Source organism: Bubalus bubalis, chromosome 9 (assembly GCF_019923935.1).
Source record: "Bubalus bubalis isolate 160015118507 breed Murrah chromosome 9, NDDB_SH_1, whole genome shotgun sequence".
Classification (NCBI taxonomy): domain Eukaryota; kingdom Metazoa; phylum Chordata; class Mammalia; order Artiodactyla; family Bovidae; genus Bubalus; species Bubalus bubalis.
In genome coordinates, this window is record NC_059165.1 from 40,885,113 (window position 1) to 40,904,593 (window position 19,481).

Below are 19,481 nucleotides of genomic sequence, written 5' to 3' on the forward strand. Positions count from 1 at the left end.
TACATGACTATTGGAAAAACCATAGCTTTGACTAGACGGACTTTTGTGGGCAAAGTAATGTCTCTGCTTTTTAATATGCTGTCTAGGTTGGTCATAGCTTTTCTTCCAAGGAGCAAGCATCATTTAATTTCATGGCAGCAGTCTCCATTTGCAGTGATTTTGGAGCCCAAAAACATAAAATATCTTACTGTTTCCATTGTTTCCCCATCTATTTGCCATGAAGTGATGGGACTGGATGCTATGATTTTAGTTTTCTGAATGTTAAGTTTTAAGCCAGCTTTTTCATTCTTTTTCACTTTCATCAAAAGGCTCTTTAGTTCTTCTTTGCTTTCTGCCATGAGGGTGGTGTCATCTGCATATCTGAGGTTATTTATATTTCTCCTGGCAATCTTGATTCCATCTTGTGCTTCATCCAGCCTGGCATTTCACATGATGTACTCTGCATAGAAGTTAAATAAGCAGGGTGACAATATACAGCCTTGACGTACTCCTTTCCCAATATTGAACCAGTCTGTTGTTCCATGTCCAGTTCTAATTGTTGCTTCTTGACCTGCACACAGGTTTCTCAGGAGGCAAGTCAGGTGGTCTGATATTCCCATCTCTTTAAGAATTTTCCACAGTTTGTTATGATCCACACAAAGGCTTTGGCATAGTCAATAAAGAAAGAATACGCAGAAGAACTATACAAAAAATATCCTCATGACCCAGATAATCATGATGGTGTGATCACTCACCTAGAGCCAGACATCCTGGAATGTGAAGTTAAGTGGGCCTTAGGAAGCATCACTATGAACAAAGCTAGTGGAGGTGATGGAATTCCAGTTGAGCTATTTCAAATCGTAAAAGATGATACTGGCATATTTGCTCAATATGCCAGCAAATCTGGAAAACTCAGCAGTGGCCACAGGACTGGAAAAGGTCAGTTTTCATTCCAATCCCAAAGACAGGCAATGCCAAAGAATGTTCAAACTACTGCACAATTGCACTCATCTCACACGCTAGCCATGTAATGTTCAAAACTCTCCAAGGCAGGCTTCAACAGTACATGAACCATGAACTTCCAGATGTTTAAGCTGGATTTAGTTATACTAATGGTGCCATTTAATGGTCTGCCTCTATGCATAGCCTGTGTCCAGTGATTTTGTGGGTCTTCTCAAAGGGTAGAGTCTACTTTTCCATCCCTTGGATCTAGGCTTGTGACTTGTGTCTTGTGACTTGTTTTGGTCCAAATAGCTGTGTAGAAGTGATGGTGTGCCAGTTCTGAACTTATGCTTAAAGAGAGCTTGCCTGCTTCAATTGTCTCTCTCTCAAAACCTTTCTCATGTGCAGTAGCCTAGACAAGCTGGCTAGAACATGGGAGGCACATGGAGCAAATTTGACTCACGCAAGCCAACTAGCCAACACCCAGCAGATCCACTAGCTAAGCAGAGATTACCTATGTGAGCCCAGCTCTGATCAGCTAATCTCTGGATTCTTGAGCAAAAATAAATGTTCACTATGCTTAATATTGCATGCCACTGAAGACCCATAGCTGTCCATTTAGCAACATTATTGTGGCATTACATAACTGTGAGATGGGTCAGTTAGTAATTTTCCAAAGTCACCCAAATAGTAACTGGTAGAGCCAAGATGCGGAGAAAGCAATGGCACCCCACTCCAGTACTCTTGCCTGGAAAATCCCATGGACAGAGGAGCCTGGTGGGCTGCAGTCCATGGGGTCGCTAAGAGTCAGACACGACTGAGTGACTTCACTTTTACTTTTCACTTTCATGCATTGGAGAAGGAAATGGCAACCCGCTTCAGTGTTCTTGCCTGGAGAATCCCAGGGACGGTGGAGCCTGATGGGCTGCTGTCTATGGGGTCACACAGAGTTGGACATGACTGAAGCAACTTAGCAGCAGCAGCAGAGCCAAGATGTGAACTTAGGATGTCTACTTTCAGAGTCTGACGTGCCCAGGGAAGGCTTTGGAAAGAACAAATTTTGGGGGAAATATCTGAAGTTTCTCAGAATCTCCGGTCTCTTATGTCAGAGGTCCTGTGTTCAGTCCTGGGGTTTTATTAACTACTTCAGGCCTTTGGATCTTGGTTTCCTTATCTTTAAAATGAACATAATAAATACTTCCGTTAGCAGGATTCCTGGTAGGATCCAATGGGATACCTATGAAAAGCATTTCACAAATGCCTGTGCAGATAGCAGATGCAGACATCACATCTCCACCCTGCCAACAACTCAACAGACAGAGGCTAAAGGGCTTTGCTAGGAGGTCCTCTGCACTTCTCCTCTCAAGGAACAATTATGGATCGAGTGCACCTGTGGAGGCCAGGATAGTGAACTGTTTGTCTTTATAGCATCACCTCCCATAACAGGAAAGCTTTAGCTGAGTTCTAAATGAGAGAAAAAGGGGGAAAAGACCCCTAAAGCTGCTATCAAATTCACAGAGGCCCTTAATGGTGATTTAATGCTGGGAGATCTAGCTTGCCACAAGATTGTGACAGGACTGTATTTTTTTCTGTCGGGTTTAGGTGAGTGGTAGTGTGGCCGCATTTAAAGGCAGTGGGGAGAGGGTGGTGGGAGGACTATTAATCATGTGCTGGACTATAAGCAGAATTAAAGGGACAGGGAGACTAGGGATGGCTGGAGAGTGACCTTTGGGGCAGGGTGTTACTAAGGAAGCACAGAAAGGAGGGTCAGGCTACACCCTACCTGTTCTTTCTCCTCTCACTTTTATAACTAAATTCCTCCTCCCTGTAGTTCCCAAACCCACTCTAGGAAAGCCTTCATAGAGATCATTTAGCTTCCCTGGTGGTTCCAGACATGGTCTCAGCGTACAAAAGATCAGGATTCAAAAGCATCACATAATGCCTCAGAGTCTATGGTTAACTCTGGCTTTCATCTTTTACACATTTAAACACTTTTTAAAATGCACTCACATTTAATGTTTAACCCCAGACACTACCCAGCTGTATACATGCACCAGTATTCGTTCATAACATTCGCTCATCAAATACCATTTGTTCCTCTCTGTTATGTACCAACCATCAAGCACTGCCCTAGGCTCAAAGGAAGCAGAGATGAATGAAATATGGTCCCTGCCCTCAAGGACAGCTTATAAATCATTCCTTATCATGACTTCTAGATGGAAAAACAAAATTTTTTCCACAGTAAGCTATCCCTGAATGTTCTTAACAGGTCTTCCACCGATGAATATTTTGCTTATTTCTAATTTTTGTTATTCAGGAGTCACTGTAAAATGTGTGGGCATGACTATTGAATAACTTCATGCAAGAAGGCTGTCAAGGGTAGGTATGCTATAAATTTTTATTTCTATTGCCAAAAAGGCTGCACCAATTTACTTTCCAAATAATAATATATGAGTACTTGTTTCCCCAGTACTATTAAGCTTCATATATTAGTAAATCTATTAAGTAAAAAGTGAAATTTCATTTTTGAAAATTTCTGTTTCTTTAATTGTGAATAAGGTTGAGCATTTTGTTGAATGGTAAAGACATTTTTTTTCCCTTGAACTTATTGTTAACATTCTCAGTTCATTTTTCTTTTGGTTGTTGGTTTTGTTTCTTTATTTACAGACATAGAAAAATTAAGGAAATTAGTTATATTATAGTGGTTTTTCATGTGCAATTTTACATTTTCAATGTAGTCAAATTTGCCAGTCTTTTTGGTGTGGTTTTTGGTGTTCATTTCTTCTTTAGAAATATCCTTTGTATGTCAAGATTATAAAAGCATGCTGCTGTATTTCCTTTTAGTGATTTGTATAGTTTTTTTTTTATTAATTCATGAATGCATATAGAACTATGTTAGCTTTTCATTGCTGCATCACAAATTACCACAGCCTTATCAGCTTAAGACAATACACACAATGTTGCAGTTTCTATGGATCAGGAGTTTGGCATTGTTTAACTGGATCCTTGGCTTAGAGTTTCACAGCCTAGGCTCAAGGTCTTGGCCAGAACTATGTTCTCATCAGAAGCTCAACTGGGGAAGGATCTGCTGCCAAACTCTTTCAGATTGCTGCTCAAATTCATTTCCTGATACTATGTGATTCATGGCATCCTGCTTCATCAAAGTCAGAGAGACAGTCTGGCATGATGGGCATTCCATTATTATGCAATCACAGATGTGATCACATAAACCTCTCACCTTTGTCACATTCCAATATTTAGAAGAAAGTCACTGATCCTTCCCATACTCAAAGGGATTACACAAAGGTATGAATACCAGGAGCTAGAGATCCTGAAAACACTCTAAAGTCTGTATGCTACAAATCTGTTTTGGTAAAAAGAGGTAGGGATATAACTCTCTTTAGAGGGTCAGCCAGAAGTCTCAATGTCACTTACAAAATTATCTAACTTTCCTCTAACTTATTAGAGATTCTATTTTTAAAATTTTCCTCAGACAGTATAGTTTAAGTAACTCAAACTAGTTATTTCTCCTTCTTTCTTCATTGCAAATACAGCATCCATGGTATTGGAAATGTAGTTTATCAATTCCACAATCCACTTATTGGGCATAAAAAGAATACTTTTCAAGCTTCTTCCCCAGAGCCAATCACCATTGTCAGTTTTTGTTTTATTCTTTCAGACATATGTATGTCTGTGTTTTTATTGTTATATACCTATATCTATCCAGCTAAATATAAAGGTTGAAGAAAATAAAAAGAAGAAAGTCTAATCATTATCTCACTCTTTTCCACAGAAGAGGTGCATATTCACAGCAGAGACCAGACAACCTCAAGTCAATGCAAGTGTGTGCTAGGAAACACTACATTAGTCAGTTAAGCTGACTAGTCTTGCTCCAAAATGAGCCAAACTCAGGACCAAGACAAGGAAGGGGCAGCAACAGGTAAAGCAGGATCATTTCTGAAGATAGAGTGCATCCCAAAGAAGATAATATAGTTAAGAAAGAATTGCAAGTCCCCAAGTCCCATGCACATGAACAGCCACAGTATCTGTCTGGGCCTTTCTGAGTAGGACTCTGTTCAGTTTGATTTTTTTTTAAAAAATTATAATTTCTGACTACATTCTGTTTCATAATAGAGTTTGCAAATATGCACTGAAGCTGATATTATTGTCTCTCAGCAGCAAGTGGTATGAAGAATGAAGCACATACTAGCCATGACCCTGACATCAGTTCAGTTCAGTTGTTCAGTCATATCTGACTCATTGCAACCCCATGAACTGCAACATGACAGGCCTCCCTGTCCATCACCAAATCCCAGAGTTTACACAAACTCATGTCCATTGAGTCAGTGATGCCATCCAACCATCTCATCCTCTGTCATCCCCTCCTCCTCCTGCACTCAATCTTTCCCAGCATCAGGGTCTTTTCAAATGAGTCAGCCCTTCGCATCAGGTGGTCAAAGTATCGGAGTTTCAGCTTCAACATCAGTCCTTCCAAAGAACACCCAGGACTGATCTCCTTTAGGATGGACTGGTTGGACCTCCTTGCAGTCCAAGGGACTCTCAAGAGTCTTCTCCAATCCACAGTTCAAAAGCATCAATTCTTCGGCGCTCAGCTTTCTTTATAGTCTAACTCTCATATCCATACATGACTACTGGAAAAACCATAGCCTTGACTAGATGGACCTTTGTTGGCAAAGTAATGTCTCTGCTTTTGAATATGCTATCTAGGTTGGTCATAACTTTCCTTCCAAGGAGTAAGCGTCTTTTAATTTCATGGCTGCAATCACCATCTGCAGTGATTTAGAGCCCCCCAAAAATAAAGTCAGCCACTGTTTCCACTGTTTTCCCATCTATTTGCCATGAAGTGATGGGACCAGATGCCATGATCTTCGTTTTCTGAATGTTGAGCTTTAAGCCAACTCTTTCACTCTCCTCTGAATGACAAACCACTTCAAGACTGTCATTTATCATCACACATTCCCTAATATCACCTCATCTTATAGTAGAGTTGAGAAAAAAAATAGTGAAATAATTTTGTATTCAAGGATCTCAAAAGAGTAGGAAAACAAAAAAATACACCCAAACCCACCACCACTCCCTATTGCCTTACACCCAGACTCTTCCTGCTTCCTCATTTATTTACATAAGTAGCCTAGCCTCTGAAAGCCTTTGACTCTTCAAATCCCACGTTTGAAAGAACCAGATCCTCCCCCGGGTCAAAGATATTTTCAGAAACAGTTCAATAGAGGCCTATTATCTCTTTCTTCTGTTTATTTAAGCCCTCCTTCCATTTGTCAACTTCTTTGACAGGTTTGTCCTGCAAAGGATTATTTATTCTTTAATACAATTTCTTAAAAAAACAAAAATAAAAACAAAGGAAACAAACAATAACAAAAAGAACCCCTAAGTGTGTCCAATGGACTTAAAGCTAAAGTGGCCCATCCGTTGATTCTAAAGAAAAGCAGCTGGCAAAACTAATCAATGCTGGACATTTGCATTTTTTTTCCTTTTTTACAGCCTCCCCTGGTGCTGTGAGATTGGTTTTCTGTGTTGGAAGGAGAGCATGGAGAGCAGCTGCTGTCTCCCGGCCTGGTGCACAGTATACAAGAGTGCGTGGCACAGAATTCATCTACCAAATATCCCAACAGGTTAACCAGTTCTGGAGGGAGGAAGTCACAGCTCTTACTTTTGAAGGTTCTTTGTACTGAGTATAAAAGAGTCTGTGTTTCTGGGAATAATATGTCTCTCTTCAAATTGACTCTATCTACTCTAGGCAGCAAGATGCTGCTGCTAAAACTTGATAATCTCCTGCTGATGAGATGGTGACAAGAGAAAAATTAAATACAAGTATGAGCTTGGCAAAAACAAACATATGCAAGCTCTGGAAACCAGGCAGCAGTATAATTCTCGTTGCAAGTTTCTGAGTGCTTCTTATGTGAGGTATTGTGCCCAGTGCTATACACGCATTATCTCTATTAATTTTCTCAATCCTGAAAGATACATGCTATTCTTAACCCTGCTTTATAGATGGAAAAATCGAAGACTAGAGAAGAATCGTGGTTTTTACGAGGGATCTAGCCTTTTAAATGACAGAGCTGACATTCATCTAGGTTTCTCTGATTCTTCGAAACTTAAAGAAATTCCTGGAAAGCTTCCTTCACAGACCAAGCATTCTAAAAGAGGTTCATGTTGGATTTCCAATGAGAACCACTGAGTGTATTCCCTTTGGAATCCATAATGCTGCTGCTGATAATCATTCAGGGAGGAACATTTTCATCCTATTCTTTGTCTCTTTTTTTTTTCTTCCGTATCTTCTTCACAAGAAGCAATCTAGTGTTGGCCCCTTTCTCCTTAAACAATTCACAATTGAAATCGCTATTCATGATCTCAATTCTATTCTGAAAGATTATTTATTTCACTGGCCACTTTTCTTCCTGACATTCCTAAGCTCTCTTTGATGTCCGGAAAAGTTAAGTCACTATTCACTAGTTCTCACTGCTGGTAACATATAATTCATAGCAACTACTTGGTCATAGAGCCGGACCCAAACCAACTCATCTGTTCTATAATCCATGAAGCTTCAGGCCTCATACCTCATCTTCCTCTAGAAACATTATTTCTAAAATACTTTTCAATTTGCATACAGTAAAATACACCCTCTGCGGTGTACTGTTTTATGAGTTTAACAAATGCTTGCAGTCGTATAAGTACTACTACAATCAAGATACAGAGCATTTCCATCCCATTCAAATAAATCCCCTCATGCTATTCCTTTGTTGTCACCTGCTCCTAACTTGCCAACCGCTGACCATTCTCTGTCCCTGCTACTTTGGTTTTCTCCATAATGTCATATAAAATATAATCATATAACATATATCTCTCAGTCAGGCTTGTTTCATTCAGCATAATCCATTCATATTTTTGGAGGAGATGGGCAAAATGGGTGAAGGGAGCCAACTGTACAGCTATGGATGGTAACTAGACTTGTGGTGGTGATCACTTAGTAGTGTATGAATGTCAATTATAATGTTGTACATCTGAAACTAATGTAATAAAAAATAAATTTACCCATGTTTTTTGAATATCAGTAGTCCATTCTTTTTTATTGATGAGTAATATTCCATTGCATGAATGTTCCATGGATTGTTAATCCATTTACCAATTGAGGGATATTTGAATTGTTTCCAGTTTTTGATAACTACAAATAGCTGCTATAAACATTTGTATATACAGTTTTGGTGAACATAGATTTTTATTTCATGTAAGTCCTGAGGAAAAGAGTAGCTTGTTCATATTCTAAGTTTACCTTTGACTTTATGTGAAACTGCCTATTTTCCAAAGTGACTGTAACATCCTGCACTTCTGCCGATAGCATGGGAGAGTTCCCGTTATTCTATCCTTGTCAGCACTTAATTTCGTCAGGGTGCTTTGCTTTAGCAATTAATATCTCATCATCAGTTCAGTTCAATCACTCAGTCGTGTCTGACTCTTTGCAACCCCATGAATCTCAGCACGCCAGGCCTCCCTGTTCATCACCAACTCCCAGAGTTCACTCAAACTCATGTGCTTCAAGTTGGTGATGCCATTCAGCCATCTCATCCTCTGTCATTCCCTTCTCCTCCAGCTCCCATTTCCTCCCAGCATCAGGGTCTTTTCCTATGAGTCAACTCCTCACATGACGTGGCCAAAGTATTGGCGTTTCAGCATCGGTCCTTCCAATGAACACCCAGGACTGATCTCCTTTAGAATGGACTGGTTGGATCTCCTTGCAGTCCAAGGGACTCTCAAGAGTCTTCTCCAACACCACAGTTCAAAAGCATCAATTCTTCGGCGCTCAGCTTTCTTCACAGTCCAACTCTCACATCCAAACATGACCACTGGAAAAACCATAGCCTTGACTAGATGGACCTTTGTTGGCAAAGTAATATCTCTGCTTTTTAATACGCTATCTAGGCTTATGGTTTTATGCAATTCTCTAATGACTAATGTTGAGATCTTCTCACATGCTTATTTATCACAGTATATCTTTGGTGAAGTGTTTCTCAAATCTTTTGTACATTTAAAAAATTGGATTGTACATTTATAATTTAGAGATTAATTCATTTAAGTCAATTATCCTTTAAAATGTAAATACCTGGTTTAAAAAGTAATAATAATAAAAAAAACCTCTACTAAAACAGAGTTCAGAGGCCATAAGGGGGATGCTCTCATGCCCTACAATGATAGCAGAGCCCAACAAGAACAAAGACTTCTTTTTATTGCCTGTCAAGAGCTCACCCAATTGAAAGACTGTCACAACTCAGCCAAAGAAAAAGTCATCATATTTCAAACTCTCAATTCTTCAATTAACTATTTGTTTTTGATGGCCTTCCCAAGTTCTCTTTCCCCTCTTTGAAAGAATTTTCCTCCCTTTGCTGTATGGGGTCTTAGATGTGGCTTGCCATGGTTGCAGACCCCAAAAATGCAGTTCTTTGTTACTTGTAAATAAACTCACTTTTGCTGAAGAGAGAACTGAAAGTCTATTTGTTTCAAGTCAACATTTTGGTGGCTCATACCGGGATCCAGAAAAGGACTCCTACTGACTCTGAAGATGGTGAGCAAACAGGTGCAGTAGCCATACTGAGTCCACTGCTGCTCACTGCTTCCCACTGATCAGAATTTGAGGGTAAGTCTTTCTCCTAGATTCTAGCTTCTCTCTTTGCATTTTAAACCTCTTGGGGTTTTCTTAGGATCTGTTTTAAGGCTTTATCCTTTCTGTTTAAGACTTTGTTACATATGTGAGTATTCATTTGACACATTTTAAAAATAAGGCCATTCTTTCTAGAACTGGCTAGACTTCACTCCATTCTTTTTGGAAAAGGGGTTGGTCTATTGACACTAGAGTATTAAACTTTTAGCCTGACTCCTTCAGGATTGGATCTTTCTAGTGGAACTGTGCTTTAAACCTTTGGCTTGATTCCTTCAGAATTACTGTACCCTTGAAGCTGTACTGAGCAGCCTTTGATCTGGCTCCTTTCCAACCAGACAGTTCCCTTAGAAATGACTGGTGTTAGATCTGCAGGTTACGTGAACCGTGAACTTCCAAATGTTCAAGCTGGATTTCGAAAAGGCAGAGGAACCAGAGATCAAATTGCCAACATCCACTGGATCATCAAAAAAGCAAGGGAGTTCCAAAAAACATCTATTTATGCTTTATTGACTATGCCAAAGCCTTTGACTGTGTGGATCACAAGAAGCTGTGGAAAATGCTGAAAGACATGGGAATACCAGACTACCTGACCTGCCTCCTGAGAAATCTGTATGCAGGTCAGGAAGCAACAGTTAGAACTGGACATGGAACAACAGACTGGTTCCAAATAGGAAAAGGAGTACATCAAGGCTGTATATTGTCACCCTGCTTATTTAACTTATATGCAGAGTACATCATGACAAATGCTGGGCTGGATGAAGCACAAGCTGGAATCAAGATTGCCGGGAGAAATATCAATCACCTCAGATATGCAGATGACACCACCCTTATGGCAAAAAGCAACGAAGAATCTCTTGATGAAAGTGAAAGAGGAGAGTGAAAAAGCTGGCTTAAACCTCAACATTCAAAAAACTAAGATCATGGGGAAACAATGGAAACAGTGACAAATTTTATTTTCTTGGGCTCCAAAATCACTGGGGACAGTGACTGCAGCCATGAAATTAAATGACACTTGCTCCTTGGAAGAAAAGCTATGACAAACCTAGACAGTGTATTAAAAAGCAGAGACATTACATTGTCAACAAAGGTCCATTATAATCAAAGCTATGTATTTCCCAGTAGTCATGTACAGATGTGAGTGTTGGATCGCATAGAAGGCTGAGCAGCAAAGAATTGATGCTCTCAAACTGTGGTGCTGGAGAAGACTCTTGAGAATCACTTGGACTGCAAGGAGGTCAAAGCAATCAATTCTAAAGGAAATCAATCCTGAATATTCATTGAAAGGACTGATGCTGAAGATGAAGCTCCAATAATTTGGCTACATGATGCAAAGAACTGACTCACTGGAAAAGACCTTAATGCTGATTGAGGGCAGGAGGAGAAGGGGACAACAGACGATAAGATGGTTGGATGGCATCACTGACTCAATGGACATGAGTTTGAGCAAACTCTAGGAGACAGTGAAGAACAGTGAAGCCTGGAATGCTGCAGTCCATGGGGTTGCAGAGAGTTGGACATGACTGAGTGACTGAACAACAATGCCAAAAGCTGAACTGGCAGCCATACTCAAAGATTTTCTGAAAGTAATCAAGGATCCTTACAGGTCTCCAAACTGTTTCTCTCGACTTACATCAGCTAGTTGGTTAAGGCCAGGCCCAGCATGGAGGAACACTACTAATTGGGAAAATCTTAAAAGGTCTCTAGGATTACAGCCAGGAGACGAGCCCACTAACTGAGCACATAGCCTAGGGCATCACCAGGCAACTTCATTAGGCAATTCCTATGACTTTCCCAAAACCTATCGATTGGAACAAAATTCAGGCTTACACACAAAAATCTGATAAACTTGTTCATAGTTATTACACCTTACTTCATATTACGAAAAAAAAAAAGAAGAAATTCTGGTCTTCTTTCATATGTTTATCCCACCCAAGTAGTTTTTAACTCTGTGTTTATAATGAGCTGAACTGGAACCTCTCCCTTCAAGTAAAAAGGACCAGAGTGGAATTGGAAACTATCTTGACCCCAGATACAGTTAATCTGGAAAACCAGCTCTCTTGCACTAGTCACTTAAAAGACTACTAAAATTCTTAATCTTTAACTCCAGCCAGTAAAGGCTTGTAAATGAAACCAAAAGCTTCCTAGTTTCTGTTTTTAATGAAAAGAGCCAGGACACCTGAAAAGTGTTACAAATTTAAGCATTTCAGACACCTACAGCCCTTCTAACCAGCCTTTGCCATGTCCTCCCAATCCTTAAGTGACAGGGCTCCAAGGAACTGCAGGGGCTCTTCCCAGTGCTTTCTCTTCACCAGCTTGAGAAACATTTCTCCAGTTTGGGGATGAATCTTTTCCAGGTCTGACACTGGAGCCACACTCTTAGCGCTCAACCCCACTACTATAAGGCAGCCCCTGCCTTGGAGTACCACATTCAGCTAGCGGGGCTCTCCAATGACCTTAAAAGATTCCTGTCTCTTACCTATTCACTTTTGTTTAAACCCTCTGAAAGATCCACACCCTTTTCTTTTTAGTTCCTTAGCCCTCATCCATTTATTAGGCTGAGACTTCTTAGAGAAGTACCATGCTGGAACATTTTTCTCCCCAAAGGGAGAATTATTCTAGAATTTGAGAGTAGTCATCAAAGCAGCCAAGCAGGTGAATTAGATGAGCTTTTGCAATCTTATTTGCTTCATTTCTGATGATACTAGAGATGATTCTGGAAGCATTGATCATTTATCCCTATTCAATCAGCTACAACCCTCCTTATATGCAAAATCTTCAACTGATATTGGCAAAATTTATAGCACACCTCCTATCAAGATTCAAATAGATCCCTCAAAATATCTCCCCAGAATTAATCAATGCTCTATGAATAAAGAAGACCTTCAGGACACCAAACTCACAACAAAATGTTACAAGGCACAAGGCCTCACTATCCCTTGTACTAGCCCCTACAACACTTTCATTTTACCTGTGCAAAAACCTACAGGCCAAGAGTAGATATTTGCCCGACCTTGACACAATAAACAACATTGTTATCCCCTGACACTCTGTTGTTGTTTTCAACTCTCATACTTTACAAATATTCATTCCCATTAGAAGCAAATTCTTTACTGCAATTGATTTATGCAGTACATTCTTTAGTATTCTAGATGATGAAGCAAGACAATAACTTTTCGCCTTTACTTGGAAAAAAAAAAAAAACAACAACAATTCAGCTGGACAATAATACCCTGGGATTTTACTGAGAGTCCTTCTTATTTCTCAGAAATCCTGAAGGCTGATCTGGATGATATAAGGTTCCCTAGAGGTTCTACTTTGTTGCAGTATATGGATGATTTGCTTCTTTGCTTTCCTTCTCAAGCCCTCAGGAAGACGGCATCTACTTGCTAAAGCTTTTAGCCTTAAAGCGACATAAGGTCACCAAGAAAAATTGTGGTTTGCCCAAATCCACATTCACTATTTAGGACATCTGATATAACAACAAGGACCACACCTGGATTCATATAGGCTTCATGCTATCCTATGTTTCTCCAAACCCAAAATTAAGTGCCACTGTGAGGCTTTCTTTGGTTCATTGGTTATTGTCAAAAGTGAATTCCAAACTTCTTATAGCCAGAATTCCATATGTTTTCATAAAGAATAACAATCTTGACCCAATTTTATTGTAAGGATCATAGCCATCACTACATAGCCTTTAAGGCCTTAAGAAAGAGTGTGATGAACCTGACCTTGGGTATCCCAATTACCAGATTCTTTTTTTTTTTTTCCTCCTCCCATTTTGTATATGAAAAGGAAGAAAATGCTCTTGGGATACTCACCCAAAAACATGGGTATCACCATTGACCAGTATTATAGCCAGTCACTACATCCTGTGGCATAGGGATACCTCCCCTTGCTTTAGAGCCATTGGTGGCCCTGCCCTTTTGGCTAAGACCATCACAGGAAATTTGCTGTGGGATACCCTTCAACCATTTGTGTACTTCACGCAGAAGAAGCCCTCCGAAATTTTCATCACGCTCAACATTTCTCAGTCAGCAGCCTCACCTCCTAAGAAGTCCTTTCATTAACTGCTCCTCACATGACTCATATACATTGTAACAACCTTAACCTTGCTACTGTTCTCCTCTCTGCTGCTGCTACTGCTAAGTCGCTTCAGTCATGTCCGACTCTGTGCGACCCCATAGACAGCAGCCCACTAGGCTCCTCTGTCCCTGGGATTCTCCAGGCAAAAATACTGGAGTGGGTTGCCCTTTCCTTCTCCAATGCGCAAAAGTGAAAAGTGAAAGTGAAGTCGCTCAGTCGTGTCCAACTCTTAGCAACCCCATAGACTGCAGCCTACCAGGTTCCTCCGTCCATGGGATTTTCCAGGCAAGAGTACTGGAGTGGGGTGCCATTGCCTTCTCCCCTCAGTCACTGACAAATTCCTTCTACATGTGCATACATGCTCAGTCATGCCTGACTCTTTTCAACCCTATAGACTATAGAAGCCCATAATGCTGATGGACCACTTCCTAACTCCTAACAATGATCTTCAGGAAATTCCTCTGAGTAATGCTGAATTCTCATGGTTCCCTGATGGTTCTTATTTAAAGGAGGACAATGACAAATATTGTGCTGGGTATGCTATTGCAACTCCTTTTGATACTGTTGAGGAAGCACCTTTACCTATGGCTACTTTGACCCAAAAAGTTGAATTCTCTTCTCTTACACAGGCTCGCACTTGAGTCAAGGGCAAAACTGCCAATATTTGTACTGAAAGTAGGTATGCTGAGTATCTCATGATTTTGGAATGTTGTGGAGGCAACATGGCTTCCTCACTTTCAACAAAAATAAAACTTACAATGGCTCCTATGTTCAGGAATTATTGGATGGAATACTTTTACCTGCCACTCTCGCTATTATTAAGATTCTGGGGTGTTCTAAACTTGACTCACTGTTCCATCAAACTCTAAGGAATAGACTCTTGGATGCACTCAACACATCTAACGAGAGCACCAAACCTTGATTGGCCCTGTACACATCTATTGATCTGAAAGCAAATATATTTTACAAAATTGAGGTAGACAACAGCTAGTGAGACAGCTTTTCCAAGATATCCAGACCTGTTTGATGTCTGTTGGTAAACTTTTGATGATGACATAATGCTTCAGATGATCTGCAATGTCTATCATCTTGATAACATATGGACATTAAATAAGAAGTGCCTGAGAGTTCTCCCTCCTACCTTGTTACTCAAATGCGACATCAACAGTTTTCCAACCTGTGTACTTTGCCTCTGATATGAAATACTACACTTATGAAAGGTCCTTCCTGGCACTGAGGGACAAAGGGCCACTGAAACAAGAAAACCTGACTCTTGATCGGTGATGCTATCAGAGAAAGAGCTTATCAAAAGGTGGAAATGTAAGAAACTTCAGTTAATATAGAGTTGGGAGACCAGAATGGGGAGGTCTCATGCCCTACATGACAGTAAAGCCAAATGCAAAGAAGAAAAACTTCTTCTTGCCTGGCAAGAGTTCAGCCAATGAGAAACTGTCACAATTCAGCTTGTGAAAAGCCACTATACTTTGTTTACTACAGCCCTCTCAGCTTGCTTTTCTCCTCTTTGAAAAAGTTCTCCTCTTCTTACCGTGCAGGCACTTGCATATGGCTCACCATGGTTGCAGATCCCAAATGGCCACTCTTTGTTGATCTAAAACACATCCACTTTTGCTGAAGAAATAATTGGCAATCTATTTATTTGGGGGCTTACTGGCTTCCCATCTTCCCAGATGGCAAAGAATCTGCTGTCTTTACCATCTTGCAATGGAGGAGACCTGAGTTCTATCCCTGGGTCTATTTACTTTAGGACACCACCAGAAAATCAATGCATTAAGCTTCCATAGATCACTGATATCTCATTATAAATTTGCTTTGCCCATTCACTCAAAAGATATAAGCACCTACTAAGCACCTATTTAAAGCTCTCTGTACTAAGGACTGTGAATACGAAAATAAGCAAACAGTTTATAAAGAGATTTGTTTAATAAGATTACTATCCTTACAGCTAAATGAAAACAACATTGAGGAAAAAGAGAATGCAGTTGGTGCAGGGAACATACTACAAAAAACTCTATTCTAGAATTACTATGTTAATCTCTACTCTGCTGTTGTTCAGTTGCTCAGTTGTGTCTGACTCTTTGTGACCCCATAGACTACTTGGTACAATATGTTAATTCTGAGCCCAGTCATCTGGACAGTCTCAGAAATGTGAGCCTCACTGACCCTCTTTCCTTTCCAGCACTGATCAGCTTCAGCAAGGAAAAGAATTGTGTGTCCTTTGTCGTTCAGTTGCTCAGTCATGTCTGACTCTTTGCGACCCCATGGACTGCAGCACACCAGGCTTCCCCATCCTTCACCATCTCTCAGAGCTTGCTCAAACTCATGTCCATTGAGTCTGTGATGCCATCCAACCATCTCATCCTCTGTCATCCCCTTTTCCTATTGCTTTAAATCTTTCCCAGCATCAGGGTCTTTTCTAATGAGTCAGCTCGTCGCATCAGGTGGCCAAAGCATTGGAGTTTCAGCTTCAGCATCAGTCCTTCCAATGAATATTCAGGACTGATTTCCTTTAGGATTGATTGATTTGATCTCCTTACAGTCCAAGGGACTTTCAAGGGACTTCTCCAACACCACAGTTCAAAAGCATCAATTCGTTGGCACTCAGCCTTCTTTATGGTCCAACTTTCACAACCATATGACTCCTGGAAAAACCACAGCTTTGACTAGAAGGACCTTTGTTGGCAAAGTAATGTCTCTGCTTTTTAATATGCTGTCTAGGTTGGTCATAGCTTTTCTTCCAAGGAGCAAGCATCTTTTAATTTCATGACTGCAGTCACCATCTGCAGTGATTTTGGAGTCCAAGAAAATAAAGTCTGTCACTGTTTCCATTGTTTCTCCATCTATTTGCCATGGAAGTGATGGGACTGGATGCCATTGTCTTCATTTTCTGAATCTTGAGTTTTAAGCTAGCTTTTTCACTCTCCTCTTTCACTTTCATCAAGAGGCTCTTTAGTTGCTCTTCACTTTCTGCCATAAGGGTGTATATCTGAGGTTATTGATATTTCTCCCGGCAATCTTAATTCTAGTTTGCGCTTCATTCCAGCCAAGCGTTTCTCATGATGTACTCTGCATATAAATTAAATCAGCAGGGTGACAATATACACCCTTGACGTGATCCTTTCCCAGTTTGAACCAGTCTGTTGTTCTATGTCAGGTTCTAACTGTTGCTTTTTGACCTGATTTTTGCTTTTTGACACAGGTTCCTCAGGAGGCAGGTAAGGTGGTCTGATATTCCCATCTCTTGAATTTTAAGAATTCTTTAAGTTTTCCTTAGTGAACAAAAACATGGCACTATTTCTAAATGATTTTTAACAGGTTAACAATCGTGCCACCCTCTCTCCGGATTCCAAGAACTCTTCTGTCTATAGTTTTGTTGTTGATACTGTTTCTACACCAAAAGATTTCTGAGCCCTAGGAAGCTCTTCAAGGAGTTAAGAATTCTCAATTCATACACATTGCTGTAGAAAGGTTTAATGGTGATAAATTTTTTTTAGAAGAAAGGAGTCAGAGGCAACTTTTTGAAACATTTAACCTAATTCCAGTTTTACTTAATCTTTAATATAATTTTACTATTTTCCAGAATAAGAATCTATACAACCTGGGCTATATGCAAAAAGTTGCTGCTTACAACAGGAGATGGCTTCCCATAATAAACACATAAATAGTTACAGTAAAAGATGGAATTTGATAAGTGTTTTGTTAGATATATGAGCAAACATAAATTCCAGGATGGGGGAAATGATATCTGCCTAGGCATTTGGCCTTGATTGATGGATATTGTTTTGAAAAATAGAGATACGGAGATTAGAAAAAGGCATTCCAGATAAAAGTGAACCATACAAAAAAGCAAGCAACCCACAACTAAATCATATTTAATAATGAAAGACAATATTTTCCCTGTAAGGACAGAAAAAAGATAAGGATGTCTGCTCTTTATACAACATTATACTGGGGGTTCAGACCATAGGAACTGGGCAAGAAAAAGAAATAAAAGTCACACATAATCAAAAGCAACAAGTAAAACTATCTCTGTTTACATAAGATATAGTCTTGAGTATAGAAAACCCTAAGGAGTCCACTAAAAATACTATTAGAACTAATAAATGAGTTCAGCAAGGTTGCAGGATACTAGATCAGTATATAAAACTCAGTTGTATTTTTATATACTAGCAATGAACAAGCCATAAACAAAATTAATAAGATAATTCCACTTACACAGTAACATAAAGAATGAAGTATTTATAAATAAATTCAGCCAATGAAGTTGTAAGACTCAGACACTGAAAAATGCAAACTATTGTTGAAAGAAATTAAAGAAGACGTATATAAATGGAGACATAATCATGCTTATAAATTGGAAGACAATATTCCTCAAATTGACCTATAGATTCAATACATGCAGTATCAACATCCCAGCTGACTTTTTTCAGAAATTGAAAAAACTAATTGATCCTAAAATTCTTGTGTAAATGTAAGAGTTCCAGGATAGCCAAAGAAATATCTTCAAAAAGAACAATGCTGGAGGACTCATACTTTTAAATTTGAAAACTTACTGCAGAATAACAGTAATAAACACAGTATGTTACTGGTAAAAGGATAGATATACAGGTTAATATAATAGAATTGACAGTCTAAAAAATAAACCTTCACATTTATGGTCAACTGATTTTTTGACAAGAGTGTCCAAACAATTTAATGAGGAAAGAAATAAAACAGTTGGGCAGACCCTCACAGTGTTAAATATAGAATTATTACATAACTCAGCATTTCAGTCCTAGCTATATTCCCAAAACAATTAAAAATAAATGTCAACCAAAAACGTATAACATATGAATATTCATAACAGCATTATACAAATAGCCAGAAAAGTAGAATCACTGAATGATGAACAAATAAACATAAGGTGGTATATCCATACAACGAAATATTATTTTGCCTAGAAAAGAAATGAAGTACTGATACATGCTACAACAATATGAATCTTCAAAACATGCTAAGTGATAGAGGCAGAAATAATAGTCATATTATATGATTCTGTTTATATAAATAAGTAATCTATCAAATAAGGAATAAGGAAATCTATCAAATAGAGAGGAGATTAGTGGTTGCCAGGAGCCAAAGGGAAGAGGAAATAGGGAGTTACTAGGTTTCTTTTTGAGGTGACAAAATGTTCTAAAATTAGATAGTGATGATGGTTGTAAAACTCTGTGAATGTACTAAAAACCACTGCAGTACATATTTTAATAGGGTGATATTTTGGTATGTGTGTATCTGAATAAAACCTATTTTAAAAGGATAATAGTTTGGTATGTATGTATCTCAATAAGATATTTTAGTATGTGTGTATCTCAATGAGACTTTATTTTTAAAAAGGTCAGGGGGGAGGGAGATAGGGAGGTTAAAAGTCTCTTCTCATGGAAGAGATAATCTCCCAGCTTGGGTAAGATGTGACATAGGTTGGGGAGCCATGACACATCTTGAATGACCATGTAAAGAGAAATGAACAGCCACATGAACAGATCTCCACTGAGAATTTATTTTATAAGTTTGAAGAATTGGTTTACAATATGGCAATGTGTTAGAAGGTCACTAAAGGCATTATCTCATCGTAGTATTTTATACTAAGGTCTATCATTCTTACTATGTCTCTGGGAGAATCTTAGGAAGTCACCTCACTTTCCCATCCTCAGACAAGACTTATAGAAAACCCTATTACAGAGTGAAATACTTCAGCCAAACTATCTATACTCACAAAACCACCATCCTTCTT

At 39.2% G+C, this 19,481-nt stretch overlaps 2 long non-coding RNA genes across 3 annotated transcripts in view; one reads left to right on the forward strand and one right to left on the reverse strand.

Annotated features, from left to right (window-relative positions):
- LOC102403646 overlaps nt 1-19,481 on the reverse strand; it is a 473,607-nt gene that overhangs the window by 333,871 nt on the left and 120,255 nt on the right. The window lies entirely within an intron of this gene.
- On the forward strand, nt 4,702-8,003 carry LOC112586840. The gene is made up of 2 exons (XR_003111299.3): nt 4,702-4,861; nt 6,439-8,003. It is a non-coding gene; the product is annotated as an uncharacterized LOC112586840 (long non-coding RNA).